Raw genomic sequence first — 19069 nt, forward strand, 5'->3', positions numbered from 1 at the left:
CCCACCTGGCGGCGCTGGCATTACTCATACAGGGCAAGAGGAACCTGTAGGACCAGGGCGATCATGGAGCTGTCCATTTCAGCACCAGCAACAGGTACTGCTCATGCTACCGCTTATTATTATTATTATGTTTTTTTTTGTTTTGTTTTTTATTATTATCAATATTATTGTGTTTATTATTTTTGTGTTTTTTATTATGTTTTTTTGTAATTATGTGTATATTATTATTGTGTTTTTATTTTTGTGTTTATTATTATGTGTTTTTTTTTAATATTATGTGCTTATTGTTATTGTGTTTTTATTATTATTAGTTTATTATTTGTATGTGTTTTTATTATTGCTAGTTTATTATTTTATCTGTCTTTATTATGATGTGCTTTTTATTATGTCTTTTATTATTTTATTATGTGTTTTTTTATTATTATTAATATTATTATTGTGTTTTTAATTATTGTTTATTATTATGTGCTTATTATTATGTGTTAATATTATGTGTTTTTTATTATTATGTATTTTATTATCTGTTTATTATTATTATTAAGTGTTGTTTTTACTATGATTATTATGTTTTTATTATTATCTGTTTATTATTATTTAATTTTTATTATCATCTACTTTATTTGCTGCTACCTGATATTTAATAATAGAAAAGAAAAATAAATGTCCACTGGGTCATTACAGGTCATCATTCATTTCCAACCCTATTGTTATTGTGAGATCACCAGTATTATATATATTGTTGCTTGGCTAGAAATATGACCACTTTGATGATGTTGTTCCTACCTATACTGTGTCCCTTCTGCAATTTTTTTTTTATTAGTAATAACATGAGACATGTCAGACAGTATGTTTACATTTTTTTTTATTATTTGAAATTTTTCTTTTTGTGTACATTTTTTTGTACAATTGTATGGTGTATTGTTGTTTTTCTAGTTTTCTTTTGCCTAAATATTAATAAATATATCTTTAAAAAAAAAAAACAGAAATCTGACCACTTTACTATTGTATATTAGAATTATTCTGTTAGATATGTATCTTCATGGCTTATCTAAATTTAAAGTAACAATGAACTGAAAAATTTTGATTCAAATATGTATTTTGAACTCAAAACGTCCATAGCTCCCAGCCTCCTTCTAATTTCTTTTGTTGTTGTTGTTGTGATCTGACTTCCTGTTGGAGGGTGGTTATATTCATCCTTCATGGTCCTGCTGCCCCTCTCTTGCTCGCTCCTGCACTAGGCTAGGGACTGTGCACTGTGGACTATGGGATTTGTAGTGTGTGTAGAGCAGGACACATGAGCACAAGGAACATGCACTGCTCATTCCAAACAAACAGAAGGGACAGGGAAAAGGAGAGGTTCAGGAGTTTAGTAGGAATCAAAACAACACCGTAAGGAGTTTATGAAAAATAGACTACAGGGCCATTAAGGAGTGGATGTTTATGGATTATTTTTGGAGACTAAAGACACTGTTTAGTGTAACTTTAAGGCTAATTAAAAAATTTGTTCAAAACAGTTATAATATAGGAAGCTTCAAGTATACTCCCAGAACTGCCTAAGCCATTCCACAAAAAAAACAAAGAAAAAAAACCCAAAAAAACTAATGGTCCATAGATCCCAATAAAAAAAAAGACTAAAGTAACTAAAAAGCTTCATTCAAATGACTGTCCCCTTATACCCTAACCCCTTAGATAAAACCCTGCACAATTTAATCCACCAAACCCCCTGGGAGGAACCAGTATGTGCTGCCATAATAGCTATGACTATAGATGACAAATGAAGTCCTGAAAAATTAATAATTAAAAAAAAAAAAAAAATATGAAATGTTTAAATCCTTGAGGTCATAATCCATCAATGCCAGTCCCTTTGAAAGAGTAAGTCATAGCATAAAGAAAAAAGTTTTTACTGTACTAGAAGACTAAGCAGAAGAGTTGAGTTTGGGAAAAACAATGTTCACATTGTTGACATTTACAGGATACAGAATAAAAGCTTTCATATTCTTTTTGTATTTTTTATTATAGATATACATATATATTATTATTATTACACAGGATTTATATAGCGCCAACAGTTTGCGCTGCGCTTTACAATGTGAGGGAAGACAATACAGTTACAATACAATTCAATACAGGAGGAACTAGAGGGCCTATATATATATATATATATATATAGCTAGCGCTGACAATTTTACACATATTGTACATTAACACCAGTCATTGCCCTCAAGAGCTTGCAATCTACGGTAAACAAAGCAGTGCAAAGAGCAACAATAATGTACAAAAACCTGTAGCAACCAGTCAGTTAATTATATTCAGCTACATTGGAATATATACCTGTTTGCCTATTGTATTGTATCATTATTATTATGATGTTGTTAGATATGTAGCTTTATGGCGTTGCTTTACTTAATGCTAAATAATACATTCGCTGTAAAACATGCTGAAAATATTCATTACACTGGAAGATTAAGCACACCATTGTTCACATTGATGAAGTTTAGAAGATACAGTATTAACACTTTTTTCTTCAATAACTCTTTTCTTCTTCAACAAAGCAGTGCAAAGAGCAGTGATGATGTGCAAGGTGTAATCAGCCGTAGCAACCAGTCAGTCAACTGTAGTCAGCTCAGTTAAAGTTGCTTTGAGTTATTGCTCTTTACGCATGAGACTCAGTTCACAAAGCTTTACCACCTAGATGAGTCTCTTTATTTTAGCCACATGACTGTAATTCTGAAATCTCATTGGCCTCAGTTGAAAATAACTGTCACTTTTTTAAAAAATCAGTACATACTTATCCTGGTGTGATAGCTTTGTGAATCACGGCTATTGTCTGTTAAACATACTTTGTTTCCATTTTATAAATAATAAATAAGAGTGTTCATCATACCAATTTGCACAGTGTAACATAGTGCACATAGAAATCGTATGCAGATATAGGGGTTATGATTGGTTGCCATAGATTGCAACATATCATTGTCCTGATCAAGTCATTGTTTTGATAACACCAAGCATCATTCTGTCTAGCTCAGATTAGGTAACCTGTATAAAACTTGGCGTATTGCTTGTAATATAATATAAAGCCCCTAAGGTATATTTTCCCTTGGGTTCACATTAACTGAATGTAATCTAGACCCTCTGCGACCTGTTGCTATGGCAGATAAGATTTTTAATTGTATAGTCTCATGAAGCAAGCGATTACACTTAACCCAGTTGTATGTTTACGGGTTTTGTTTTTGTACTGTCTTGCAGTGTGATCATAATGGTAGATTATGCAAACTAAGATATTACATAATAGGGCTTAGAGAAAAAAAAAAAGCAGTACAAACAGTGGTGATGAAAATAACAATGTAGTAATCCACAGGAATAAATCAATTCTCACCTTTCATCAATTTAGAGAAATAAAAACATGGCAATCTTATTAATTGCCATTGAAAACAGTACTTACATATTACTCTTTGCCTTAGGAAGTAAGCCCGAGTGTGTCATTACAGTGTTTTCCTCTATTCTTTTCTGTCATGCAAAAAATATTTTATTAGCCTTATTTTATGTATATTATGGAGCTTTACAATGTAATATTTTTTTCAGCATTAGGATGCCACAAACTATTATAATAGGCTGTTTTGCAATCTGGGGGTCTCACTTATAAAAACTGGTATTGTTTTCTGGGAAAAAAATAAAAACTGGTATCGTTTTCTGGGAAAAAATAAAAACTGGTATCAATATTATTTGCCCTTATAGGCCAATTGAGTGTTTTATCATCTGACCTGCACTGAAAACATGACATTTAGAATCATTTTGCTTTTTTCTTTTTGCAAACGGCTTATCTGTCCCTTGCTTCAATGTTACAAATCCACCCCATGTGTTTCTTCTAACAACACAAACACGTGCAAAGCATTTTACACTTCCACATAACAACAGTGACTTAAAGAGCAGCCTATGATCTCACACAGCCGCACACTGTTATTAAAGCTCAGCTCCCACATTCACAGATCTCCTCCCAGTGTAGATCCCTCTTTAGTAAGGTTGTGACACCTATTATTTAACCCAAGTGGAAAAGATTACAAGACTGTTTGACAGTAATAACTTGGTTTCTAGGCAGCTGTACTCTGATAAACTCACAGGCCAATATATTATGTTACATTTGGTAGAACAGTCAATTAAAGAGACAAGCCCAAAGTTTTACATTATATTATAACATAATATAGTACCCTGTGACAATACCGTATATTTATAATGAACTATATAATACATTTAAAGGGTCAGCTAAATGAGCAATGATACAAGATAAAGTAACCTATAGTAGATAATAAGATTTGCAATTCCATCGATTACAGCCGTCAGAACAATGGAAGGTTATTGCTGACTGATTGCTACAGGTCATTGTATTAATGTATTGTTCATCTAAAGGTGTCATCAGTCTGTGATTGTTTACTTTGTTACATAGCTATGACTGGATAACATTGCTTTACACAATATACCCTCTTTCCTTGCTTGGTTACAACCTATAAACAAATATTTCTCTATAGACCACACACAACATATTCTGGGCACACAGGATCCTAGGAGGTTAGTCCCTTCTAGGAATAACCATAGATGAAATCCCCAGTAGGACAGCAATGGTTTCACTGTTATCGCATGGCAGAGCATGAAATCCTTGTGGGCTGAATTAACAGGGCAGTTTTTAGATGTGTTTGTCTCTAAGGCTATATTATTTTTATCAAGTTGTAATTGCTTTAATCCCTTTGTTTAAAGAGCAGTGTTAACTCCAAGTATCTGTATAGTTATGAGTTCTAATAGTTGTCCATATACACCAGGGTTTCACAACCAGGGTTCCTCCTGAGGTTGTTAGGGGTTCCTTGAGCAATGGGCAATTTCTGTCTCTTAGATAAGTTTCCAATGACACCATTGTTCCTTTTAGCTATCTGTAAGGGGGTAATTCTTCCCAATGATGACACGAGTAAGGAGCATTCTTCCCACTGACTGTCACACTAATGTGTCATAAGTTGTAGATTTTAATTTTTAGCAGGGGTTCCCCGAGACCAGAAATTGATTTCAAGGGTTCCTCTGTGTTGAAAAGGTTGAGAAAGGCTAATATAAACCCGATCCTTGTTTTTCTTTAATAGTGTATATCTGTACTGTGCCATTGTACATTTACTTAAAGAATTGGAGGTTTTATTTTCTAAAGGCGTTAAGAATCTTCACCGAATGAATTGTAATTTATCTTATTATGTGAAAAAGCAATATCCTCTTTGCTTATTTCATCTGTACGTAACTGGATAAAATTAATATTCACACAATTTACTGTGGAAGATTCTCAACTCCCTTAGTAAATCAGCCCATTTGTAAAGAGTAAGCAGCAGTTAGGCATTAAGCTCAGAAAAGTGTTTTGGTAGCTTTTAGAAACTTTTAGGTTACAGATACAACATTAAAACATGCCATAGAATCCTTTATATGGTAATATTATGCCATAAAGTTTTAGTGATAATGCAAGAGTAAACTGTACTATAAATTTCAACATTTGCCATTTTTCATATACTCATTTTTATCCCTGCTTAGCTGAATATCTGCACATGAATATGTATATGTATTTATTATTAATAATATAGATTAACACTATATATTACTCCACACGCTCAGCACAAGAACACCTCAATATTATATATTCCATAAATTCAATTTTTGCAGAAACAGGTCTTACAATAAAAGTCTGCAATTATGTATTTTTCTATGTTCTTATCATTTGTAATATAATTCAAAGGCATTTCCTTCGAGGTTATGTACATAGCGATGAGGCAAGTGGTATTTGGTAAAATATATAAAAATATACTATATAATAGAACATAGTTTATTAAAAGCAGAAATAAAGGAAGGTATTGACTTGTAATTTATTGGGGAACTTTGGCCCTTAGATCTAGTTACATAGGTAATCTGGTTGAAAAAAGACAAAAGTCTATCCAGTTCAACCAACCGAGGAAAAAAAAAGTAAAAAATAAGAAAACCAACCCTCCTATATAGAGCAAAAAAAGAAAAACACCCCCATAAAGCAGTTAAACACTGTGGGGTTGATTTACTAAAACTGAAAAGTGCAAAAATCACAGAAACCAATTAGCTTCAGCTAGTTTAATTAAGCTTTGACAAAAAGAAAAATGGAAGCTAAATGATTTCTATGCAGAGCTGCACCAGATTTTGCGCTCTCCAGTTTTAGTAAATCAGCCCAAGTGACACTTTTATACAAGGATACAGTCACATTATATATGGTCTAAATGCAACTGTATCCTCTCTAAATTTGATGTGAACAAATACAGGTATATACCAGATATGGGATTGTGTAAAGTATATAAACAAATGCTCACCCAAGCATTTTTCATTGACTGCTTTAAAACCAATAAAGTGTAAAATGCAGTCTTGTAATATTGCACTTGAACATCTTCATTGCTTTATGGATTGCTTTAGTGAGTAAGCCATTGACTGAAAAAAAAATGGCACCTCTTTGTCCCCTTTAATTTTTAAAAACAGGCTGACCCAAACCACTTAGTAAAACTAAAATGCATTTATTGAAGTTAATTTACATAATGATTCGGGATTTATTTCTAAATACCAAATAGACCAGAGTACTGATGAATAAAGTGGATAGTAGATCATAAATTAAAATTTTGAGGCTCAGTCGTGTCATTTAAGATATCCTGATTTTTTCATGTCCTAGGTTACCAGGGTAGCGCTAAGTCAGAGAGACAGGTGATAATTTTCTTTATAAGATAATATTGAAGTTAATTTACATAATGATTAAGAATTTATTTCTAAATACCAAATAGACCAGAGTACTGATGAATAAATTGGATACTAGATCATATTTAAATTACATTATTGAGGCTCGGTAGTGTCATTTAAGGCAGTGGCTCTCAACTCCTGTCCTCAAGATTCACTAACAGGCCAGATTTTAAGTATTACCTTCGGGAGATGCAGACTAGAATACTGCAATCACTGATCAGCAAATTATATCACCTGTGATGTATTTCAGTTATCTTGCAAACCTGGCCTGTTAGTGGATCCTGAGGACTGGAGTTGCGAACCACTGATTTAAGGTATCCTGATTATTCATGTCCTAGATCACCAGGGTAGCGCTAGGTCAGAGAGACAGGTGCTAATTTTCTTTATAAGATATTATTGAAGTTAATTTACATAATGATTAAGAATTTATTTCTAAATACCAAATAGACCAGAGTACTGATGTATAAATTGGGCAGTAGATCATAAATTCAATTTTTGAGGCTCAGTCGTGTCATTTAAGGTATCCTGATTTTTCATGTCCTGGATCACCAGGGTAGCGCTAGGTCAGAGAGACAGGTGCTAGTTTTCTTTATAAGATAATATTGAAGGTAATTTACGTAATGATTCAGAATTTATTTCTAAACACCAAATAGACCAGAGTACTGATGAATAAATTGGATAGTAGATCATAAATTAAGTTTTTGAGGCTCAGTCGTGTCATTTAAGGTATCCTGAATTTTCATGTCCTAGATCACCAGGGTAGCGCTAGGTCAGAGAGACAGGTGCTAGTTTTGTTCATAACACATCAGCTGTGTGTACAGTGAGCTGTCAGACTAGGAGCTAGAAATACACATCCACTTCTGACAGACCAGACTGACTGGCAGAGCAATCAGCAACACATTAATGTAGCAGAAAAGTTGATATGCATTTCTGATATCACACTGAACCCAATACACCTGATCAGTCCTGGGTATGTCATGAAAAACATTAACAATACGCTTATCAAAGAATTACATTTCTAAATATACAACAGGATCTGTAACAGTAATACTGTAGAGGGAAGAACAAATCCTTGTTGCGCAGAAGAATCATCAGAAGAAAAAGTGTGGTATATGATTTGAAACATTTTATAAAGCAGTAAACATTATTTTTTTTAAAGAAAAGAGTAAAAGAACCTGAATGCTGAGGATATAAGATTACTAACTGCACCACATCCTGAATCAGTATTCAAAAAGTCAAATAGTGTAGGATGAGGTTTTTAAGGTTAAGACCCCATTCACACTAGTGCGACTTGTCAGGCGACTTGGTCGCCTGACAAGTCGCGGTAGGTCGCCTGCCATTGATTAGCACAGGACCCGTTCTAATAGGAGATACACAAGTCGCTCCAACTTAGAAAAAGGGTCTTGTACTACTTTGGGGTGACCTGGAGGCGACTTGCATTGACTTCAATTATATGACGTCCGTGCATGTCGCGCCGAGGTCGCCCCAGCAAGTCGTGTCACCCCTGTGTGAATGGGCGCTCACCCTAAAAATCCCATCCTACACTAGTTGACTTTTTGATTATTTTTAAAGAAAAAATGGACTGTGAGAAATAAAGTTGTTAGTGACCAACTCCTAACAGCTGTTGGCTGATTTTGATATGCTTTCTTATTCTGGGACAGTACTTCAGAATGTATTAAAGTTATTGCATCAGTATGTCAGCCAGGCAAAGAACCATTTCTGAAGTAGAGGTCAGCAATGGCAACCTACATATTCCTTCATTATAGGCAAGACCTTTCAAAAGAAAAACATGACTAGTTGCCTGGCTGTCATGCTGACTCTCTTACTTAATTATTTGAGGCTCTGTAAAAGAATGTAGATAAGGGTTTATGTCTTATTTGATCTGCATACTTGTTCCAGATCATTGATTGAAACCAGAGGGTCAGCATAGTAGCTAGACAACCAGGATTTTAGAAATAGGTCAGCAAATGCAGTTTCCAAATTTATCTGACAACAGGTTTATTTTAAGAGGAGAGTAACTAGATTGTAGCAATAATCAACAACAATCAATAAGAAATAATCTATTGTCCTGCCTGCTTTAAAGGCATGGAAGCTGGTTAAGCATGTTACTTTAAACAACTGGCCTTTAACTGTCTGTTAACTAATCCCCAATATGTCAACTGTTTACACACAAAGGAATTCATTGGGTTAACTAAAATGGCTCAACAGTTAGCAATAACCACATGTCAATCTATTCAATACCGTAGCTCAAACAGAAGAAATAGATGCAAACCAAGAAAAATGCAATCTTGAAAAGATAGGGTGATAAGAGTTCATTTCTGATTGGTTGCTAAGGATTACTGCACGCTATCGCGCTGTGTCTCTAAATAAGCTCATTGATGTGACTCTGTTACTATGTGGTCTTTCAAAGCCAAGTAATGCCGGTCAGAACCCCATGATGTAATGTCTGGCAGCAACTAGATATGACTATAAAATTCACGATGACCTAAGAATTAAAAATTATAATGAGATGGCATGCTGCTTTGTTGACAGCCACCTCTGTGTTTAGATACACAGTCGGAACTCGAAATTTGTATTTTGTTATATTAATGCAAATAAAGTGGCATCCTTGATTACAGACAAAAAGAGGCTAAGAAGAAATCATGAGGCAGATCACATGCAGAATACACTCCGGCAAAGTGGGATCATAGCCTCGTAATATATTATCTCAGCATAGCACCTGCCCCATAGCAGTGGCTGCTCATATCTTGTGATGTTCTATTGAGTTTCTGCTGGTAATAAACAAATCCCTCTGCAAATCAGATGAATCGGTGAACCTAATTTTTTTTGAGTATATATATATATATATATATATATATATATATACTGTACTATAGTTTCATGCAAAAAGTTGGGAATCATACAATTCATAAATCTTAGTTCCCTGAATTGCTTGGCTGTTTTACTAAAAGACAAATCTACATTCAAATATTCTGGTAATCACAAATTTCCATGATTCGATCATCACTGACACAAAGGTAAGCCCACACTGTGTAATGGTAAACTATTCACACAGCTGGTACATGGGTCACTAATCCTGGTACCAAGCACCGAACATTCTAGCTAGATACATTCATAGTACTTCAGTTATGAAATCTCCCCTCAAACCACCTGTAAACTACCCTGAATCAATTGGGCACCACAAAGATAAATGTCTACACTGGCAAATAGATTACAAAGTTCTCTAGCAACAAAAACGGAACACCTGTTCTTTCCAGGAAGCATCTAATTCTGGAGTAGATTTCATACCATATTAATGTGATATATACTGTATATCATGTACACTACATTTTTTAATATTTGGCCTCTTCAACCTTTTGGGTTTCTTTGTTACCTCTAGTATTATGCTATTTTCTAAAGCACTACAGTGCAACAGATTTCTGTAACATCAAGTTATCTTTAAAGTGGTTGTAAAAGCTGAAGGTTTCTTATCTTTATGCAGTTTATGCATGAAGCTTTAAAACCTTCTGTGTGCAGCAGCCCTCCTCATACTTACCTGAGCCCCATGGAGCCGGACCGTGGCTCTGTGTGTGAATGAAAATGCAGAGCAGCGGCTCAGGTGCTCCCATAGCAAGCTGCTTGCTGTGGGGGTACTCGGCTGGAGGGAGGGGCCAAGAGCGCCAGTTGGGGACCCAAGAGGAGAAGATTTGGGGCTGCTCTGTGCAAAACCACTACACAGAGCTGGCAAATATAACATGTTTTTTGTTTATTTTAAATTGCCTTTAATATCAATTATAGCTTTAAAGCAATCTCATAATAAGGCTGACATAAACTGATAAACTGTATTGTTCTGAAATGTCACATCCATTGAACTGGATCTACAGTGGTTTATCCAGGCCCTTGGGAAAATAATCCTCCCACTGGCACCAACAATGGGGTAATGTTCCTCCCTCTAATTCCAAATATGGGACACTGTTTACTCCCACTGACCACAGTCTGGCCCCTCTAAAGTCTGAAGGACAGTAAACTGACCCCTTGTTAAGACAGTTTGGAGCCCTCTGTACTAGATGATATGTAGGTAGTATGGTGGAGTAGTGTTTAGTCGTGTGGCCTTTCATCACTGGGCTCCTGGGTTTCAGTTTCCACGACAAACAGTCTGCTTGCTCTCCTTTCATTTTATGTAGGTTTTCTCTGAATATCTTGGTGCCATATAAATGAAGAAGGAAAAAAAAATATGTATGTATGTATGTATGTATTCCTCAAGTGGGCCATGAACAAGCCAGGCATGCACTTAAGATTCTTCATGTCCAGTGTTTATAATGTTGACAGGTCTGCACGATAATCAAGCATTGTATGCAGAGTTATGGATATAATTTATACAAATATCTTCACCAAAGTGTGAGGCATTCTACAGGTGATCTACATGTAATATACACAGAACAGCAGTTGCAGTGAGCTGAGAAACTGTAATTAGATTAATGTGTGAAATAACAAACAATACACAGTTGGCACAGATGCATCAATTCACTAGGTTTGTTCACATAATGCAGAGTGATTGCAGATCCTTTTAATAATGTAGATCGTAGACTAGCAATACGTAAGGAGTAGAATTAGTAATTGTTCATAATGAAAGAAATGCCTGGATTTGCTCCTGCATCTATATAATTTCTAGAATGGAAATCCAATAAAAAAAAAAAAATATATATATATATCCAGCATCCACTATACCCACTAGCGAAATGTAATTGCTGCAAACATTGTTGGTAATAGCTGGATTAAGTAATAGGGAATAGTTTATAGGAATTTACGATTATATAACATTATCTACTAGTCTAGGAGGGTTAAGTTTAAAGCTTAGTGTCCTGCTAGATCCACTCTGGGTGTGGCCATGCTGAATAATTTCTGCAGTTTTAAGACACAGATATATAGTGAGAGCTCCGAATTAGTTACATAGTTACATAGTTTGTGAGGTTGAAAAAAGACAACAGTCCATCCAGTTCAACCTATGATGTGTGTGTGTGTTTGCTTTTAACCGTACATTGTATACCCCTGTATGTTGTGGTCTCTAAGGTGCCCATCTAACAGTTTTTTGAAACTATCAATGCTCCCTGCTGATACGACTGCTTGTGGAAGAGAATTCCACATCCTTACCGCTCTCACAGTGAAGAACCCCTTACGCATTTTAAGGTTAAACCGCCTTTCCTCTAGTTTTAGTGAATGGCCACGTGTCTTATTGTATTCCCTTACTCTGAATAGTTTGTTCCTTATGCCAGGGTCGCCAGTACAGTATTTGTACATTGATATCATATCCCCCCTCAATCGTCTCTTCTCCAGAGAGAATAGGTTCAGTGCTTGTAGTCTTTCCTCATAGCTGATGTCCTCCATTCCCCTAATTATTTTTGTTGCCCTTCTCTGGACTCTTTCCAGTTCCAGCACATCCTTCCTGAGGACCGGTGCCCAGAACTGGACAGCATACTCCAGATGTGGCCGGACCAGAGTCTTGTAGAGTGGAAGAATAATCTCTTTATTTCTGGAGTGAATCCCCTTTTTTATACATCCCAGTATTCTGTTGGCTTTACTTGCAGCGGCTTGGCATTGCATGCCACTGCCAAGCCTGTTGTCTACCAGTACCCCCAAGTCTTTTTCCATCCTAGACTAACCCAGAGGTTCCCCCCCTAGTGAGTAGCTTGCTTTCTGGTTTTTGGCCCCCAAGTGCATTACTTTACATTTTTCAACATTAAACCTCATCTGCCATGTAGTTGCCCACCCCGTTATTTTGTTCAGGTCCGCTTGTAAGGTTTCCACATCCTGCATAGAAGATATTGGCATGCCTATTCTATGCAGTTTCTACCATAGTGTTGGAGACTTGATTTAAAGGTATTAAAAACCTCTAGTTCTCCATTGCTGATTACTCACATGGGGTTAGTTTACTGAAAATATAGAGGATGTTCTGCAGTAAATAAGGTGAACCTGGGTTCGTTGTCAATACCCAATTATGTGCAATGGAAACATGAGTTTTGCTAGTATGCTTGGTTGATTGAAGTGAACACCACTTCATCTTATTTACTAAGCTCCCTGATCATTTTTTTCGCCAAGTCAACAATTTCTATCACTATAATATATTAGTTTATATGACTAGAAGGTTGGCAGAAGTTTCCACGTTGCTAAAGGACACTGTGAATTTGCTTGATGTTATCTAGCTTCACTGTTGGAATTAGAATTCTAGCACAACTTTAAGGTTGGGCTCAAATATAAACATGCCTAAAATGGGTAATCTATTTTTGCAAGAATATCCCTCTTCTTGCCGAGGTCCCAATTGATTAGAAGAAAATAAACAAAACCATCTCCTAGTACAAACAAATCCCAGATGACTTATTCCTTAAGTGCATTTTCTTGTGTGCTCATGTCATCCATAGCGTGCCAGACACCTTCAAAACATATTACCCTGTGTACAACACTAACAATCAGTCTTCTATTTCATCTGGGATTTGTGATTATACCTGCAAAGGAGCAACATGTATAAGCGATGGCATGAAATGTTTTCACATGGCAAATTACACTGGTCTATGATCTCACTGAATGCTGGGGGCTATAAAAATACTTAATCAAAATAAGAATAATAATAGTATATTATTACATAATTGATAAGGTTGAATAAAGAAAACAGTCCATCCAGTTCAACCCAATATATACAGATCAGTTTAAAGAGCATCACTATAACCTGTCACTTATGGTATGTCATTTTGTTGGTATAGGACCAACTCATATAAGATATTCCTTTTAAAGAATATCTCCAGCTTTTTTTCCCCAAAACAACAAATGCACTGTGCATGTAAATGAATCGCAACCCCAGTGTCAGTTTATGTGTAACTTACCTCCTTTAGCAGTATATAGCAGGTTTCTGTGTCTGTGATGTCATTACACATGATGTCACTCCACATTTCAAAGTTCTCTGAATTCCTGTTTCCAGTCCTAATACTACATATCCCATGATCCTTTGAGCTACTGTAGTTTCAGAGCGGTCTATGGGAGTCACTTGTACCAGTTCTGGGAGTTGATGTGTGTGGTTCCTAGGGTTACTGTGGGTGTTTTGGGGCCTTCATGTGGGCGATGAAAGGTGTAAATGTATCATACCTCCTCCTGTCTCATTCTTGTCTTGCAGCATGCCAAAGAATAATGGCTTACTGCAAGACTACAGAGGAGTTTATTATGAAGGTGTTTCCTTCATATGTAAATGAATCACTTCACAGGGAGCAGGGCTCTGGGAGGACAGGGACTCTTGCTGTTCATACTGGTCTGCATATTTACCTGGGCAGGACTGAATTCCAATGGTGATCCATTCAATCCTACCCAGCAGCAGCACAGCTAGTTTTTAGAACAGGCTGTGTATGAAGGTGTTTCCTTCTTGAATAATGCTGTGATCTGTAAAGCAGGACTTAGAAGGTTTGGACTATTCCTGTAGGTGGGACTGGACGCTAATTAGGATGTATTCAATTCCCACCCACCATCAAAACTGTGAAGGAAGTTACATCATTTGCAGAGTCTGAAGGACTACAGAGGTGTGTGTTATGGACTCTAGCTGCTGCAGGAAGGGGCTGTGGAAGGGACAGAGTCTATCGGCAGGATAAACAGAGTGTAACATTATACAAAGCCACAAGTAAACCCAGAATATTAGGGGATCTGCAGACAACAGAGGTATGAGCTATGCTGGGATCGATCATTCTATTCAGTTCTAGTGAAAAGAAAGTTGGACTTCAGCTTTAAACTTTATGTGTATTATGATAAATAAAGTATACCTTGATTCAGATTGAAGTATGTCTGAGATCACTTTCAAGTTGTTTGACAGAGTATGGAGATACCTTATAATATCTTTTCTTGCATTTGGCTTTAGGGGGATTATTCTTAAAGTCCAACCCTGGAAAGTCTGAAAAGTCTACTTGTTTACGTCTATGGGAGAGTAAAAGCTCTTTTACTTACCCAATCCTCTGCTCCCCAGGAAGGCAGCACTCCTCTATGCTCCAGAGGTGGACTGCAGGATCATCACATCCAGGGCTATGGATTCTGCATCTGTCTTGTTAACATCGGGATCTTAGAGCATAAGGTAGAAGGATTTGATCTAGCAGTGTGGAAAAGCAGAGGATAGGGTAATTAAATATTCTTTTCTATGCCCCTTAGACCTAAATGAGCAGTTTACTTTTGCAGTGTGGGCGCAGCCCCATTACTTTTCAGGTTTCCCAGAGTTAGGCTTTAGAGTAAAACCCCAGACAAACCTTGAACTTGGACGATGCAAATGTTAAATGGTTATGGATTGCAGGGTGGCAGGAGTTGCTGCATGTTACTTTCACACTGGAGTTTTTCCACTAAAGCTCTGCAGATCAGTTGGTTAATTGATACAAAATATAACAATTATAGTACATTTAAAATTGAACCTATAACTGATGTACTGTTTATTTTTATTTCAGGTTAGGAAAGCATGTGTCCTCAAGAGGAGGAATAATTGAAGCCATTGGTGCCTGAAGATGAAGAGGATGTTCCTGTACTGGAAGTGCAGATGAAGGCGTAGTTATACGGAATGGCTGCTGAGAGCTAACATCAAGGCCTCAATGCATGCAATGAATAGTCTTACTGTGCTCTGAATGTGGGAAGGGGCAGTATGTCATTAGATAGCTGCCACTAACCAGCAAGATCTGGGAGAATGTGCAATGGGCTTGGTAATGCTGAGTGTGCTGTAGCTCTCCTGAAGGGCTCTAGGTTACAACCTGTAGTGTGATGTTCGAGAAAACACTACAAAGGTACAACTGCTTCCAGTCTGGCAACTTTGTTTGCAATTGTGTGGATTCTTTTTTTTTAGATTTCGATAAAACACACTCTGTGTGTATGTAGTATGTACATAATAGAGTCTATTTATTGTACATAAAGCAGTTTCTCTTTTCACTCAGCAACCACTTTTCCAGTACTGCTACTGACAAATGACATTTTTTTAGATTTATATTGAACAGGTTTATTGCTCACGAAAAAGCAAAATTTACTTGTCAAGTGATTTATTATATTTGCTGGAAAAATGCAAGAGAAAGCTATTTATTAATGTTATGTATGTTCTACAGATCAGACACAGCCTTAAATACTTTGTAGGTGTTTTATTCAAAAATCTTTATAAAATTGCAGCTTTATTGTTATCTATTAGTGCTGCCCACAGAGGCTTTTGCTTGGAATGATCAAATGTTGGGCAGTTGAGACTGTCCCATTCTAACACTGAGCCAAAATTTCTCAATCAACCCGTGAGTGGCTGTTAACCAGCACATATTTGTGCACATCACACTCACTCATTTAGATCAAACATTAACATTCTCTTTTGTGAATGGTTTAAATGTGAAATCTTATCTTTAAAGATAATGAAAAAATAAGCGTACAGTTAAAACGTAATGCTTGATTTTATTAAATGTAAATATAGGATCAATCAGGCACTTACACTAGGGAGATTGTGATTCTTCGGACAAGCATGCTGAAGGTCTTAACAGGTGCTACTTTGGTATTACAGCTCATCTTGATCGAATCTACAATCTAGAAGTAATACTAATGGATGATGATCCATAATTGACACACATATATTGGCATCTAGTGTCTAGTCTTACAAAAGGAAAACTAAGAAAACTGAACACATATACAGTTACCTAAAGTGAAGCAACGACCACTATGACTCATCAATATGGCAGATAAATTATTTTATACCTTAAAACATAAAATTACACCAAGCAACACTAACTCAGTAAGAAGTATGATATCAGTAAACCAAAGTTATTTTTTTTTTTTAAGAACTGGAAACAGCAATAAAACTTTACATTGCAATGTATTTTACTATTTTAATTCTAAACCTGCATTTTTTTGTGGTGAAAAATATTGTTTAGTCTCAAAATAACGAAACACCTTTTGATGATTAGCTAAAAACAACAGCAAAAAAAAACAAATTCCACACGCATGAATCTGTAAAAAAAAAAATGGTGAAAAAAAAATATCAATTATCCACTAACTGGTGGGTTGCTTTATATTTTTCTCAAAAACAAACTGGCTAAATAAAAAAAAAGACTGAGAAACATCTATACTTACAGCACAGTTTTTTCCAAAAGTACAACGTAGATGAAGCTGTACATTTCATGATGTTATTTCGTATATTTTAATCACAATTTGATTTCATATTTTAGATCAACTAATCTTTGTTTTATGCTGAATCTGAAGTTGTCCAAACCTTTGTTATTTTTTTAACACCAAAATAATTGAAATGAAACACAAAATATCAGTCAAGATAATTTACATGTACAATGTATGTGGTAATTTTTGCATTTTTTCTTGTTAAACTTTTTTTAAGCATTATCCCTAAAACGAAGCATTCCTCTGGAAAAAAAAAATGGTACAGCTAGGAAAATTAATAAACATCTCTTAAGGATAAGATGAAATATGTAATACTGGGTAACTGCCTGGATGATCAGCTTTGTCTGAATAGGGTCAGGGTAAGGAAAATTCAGTAATGACATTGACTGTTAAAGCTGTATAATATTAACCAAATGTGTGTTTTTATTTTTTTTTCGCATTGTGCTATGGGTCTATGGTCTTGCCATTTAAAAACACAATGGTGCTTGAGACTCAGCTGGCCCGAAAAAAAGGCATTCCAGGAATTGTTTTAGAAAACAAATAATGTAAGTTGGTGCTAGTGGTAGCCTTACAGAGTAAGGCTGGTGCTTTTGTTTTGGTCAAGCCTGACACATTAAGGCTGACCTACTAGGGTGTAACATTAGGCAGTAACCTTGTGACTCAAGACTGGTGCTATAACAGAACATTAGATTATAAATGCTGATGTATTTTGCTGGAAGAAAATTAAGTCTAAGTTAATAATAACATGGAATGGGCCGCATGCCTGAAATGTCCTAAATTGAATTTTTAGTTATTTCTAAAAATTCTGAAGGTATTTATTTTCTCATTTTTTAAAACATGTAATTTGCTCTTTAAAATTATTTTTTCAATTTTTTCTCTTATTTATTAACATGAGAAAATAATAGATCACCAATCTTTTTATGACATACATTTTTTCTTATTTTTTAACAAACTGGCTACCTAAGAACTATATTTAATATCAGTGCAAAAAGCGTCTGTGTGCAGTCAGTCATAGCAAGCAATCCTTGCAAGGTGTACACATCATAATACTCTCTTGTGAGCCTATCTCTTGTTTAACATATCAATACTTTTTGCACTGTAATTAATTAAGCTCCTAAGGGTAGTTATATGGGGTATCCTGGTAGGTTATCAAGCTGGGATATCTTCATCTTTCTGTACTAGGACTAGATTAGCTTGAGGGCAATCATTTTCTTTTTATTGGATGTAATGGTATGTTTGGCCTGGTGCTTATTCTCGTGGTGCTATTTTAGCCTGATCATTATAAGGGCTTTTGGATATTTGGTAATTTTGGCTGTTTGATAAAAAAAAAGGTTAAGGCTAAAATTAAAAAGAAATGACTGACTAGTCTAACATTATAGACTTTAAAGCAATTTGATTTTCAAAAAAACAGCACAATTTTTTTTTTTTTTTTTGTAAAAAAACAAACAAAAAGAAAACAAAAAACAAGGCAAATTTGATATAAAATACATTTGGTGGTAATTATAAGAATTATCTTTAAAAGTAAAGCATAAATCATAATACAAAATACGTCTGCCATTCAAATTTACTTGTCATTTTTCATAAGTTTCAAGCTTGTCTTGTTTTGTGATAAGCCATTTTTGAAAACTATTTTGTTTCATATAATGCGTATGTAATAGTATTTAGATAAATTCTCTCCAAAAATGATACCCAGTGTATTGTTTTCAGGATAAAAGCATAACATGATAATCCCATAAAAAAAGTAAGATCACCTGTTTACGGTTTTAAATTACAAATATGCAACATGTAAAAATGTAGATGTAAAATGTAGATTGTTTAAATCTGTTTTAAGGTAACTGACATGCAATAATAAGGAAAAAAAAAAACAATAACTCTTGTTAAAATGAAGAAAGAGAAAATTAAATAAATGTGCGCTTTAACAAACATAAATAATATGAGTATAATTTTAAGATAAAATCTCTTGAATGCAAACATACTGTTAACCAGTAACACTAAGCCACTGCTGAAGACTGTGGTACTGTTAGTCATTGAAATTCAAGGTTATTTAAAGTTCAGTTTATAAATCACACTATTTTGCAAATTGCATTTATCACATTTGTGAGGGTTCTATAGTGTTTGTAAAAGTGGTGACGTGACTTTTCTGTATCTTATTATAGCCAGGAAATAACAAATTAAAGAA

This window comes from Pelophylax lessonae (genome assembly GCF_965119305.1).
Source record: "Pelophylax lessonae genome assembly, chromosome: 1".
In the NCBI taxonomy this organism is placed as follows: Eukaryota; Metazoa; Chordata; class Amphibia; order Anura; family Ranidae; genus Pelophylax; species Pelophylax lessonae.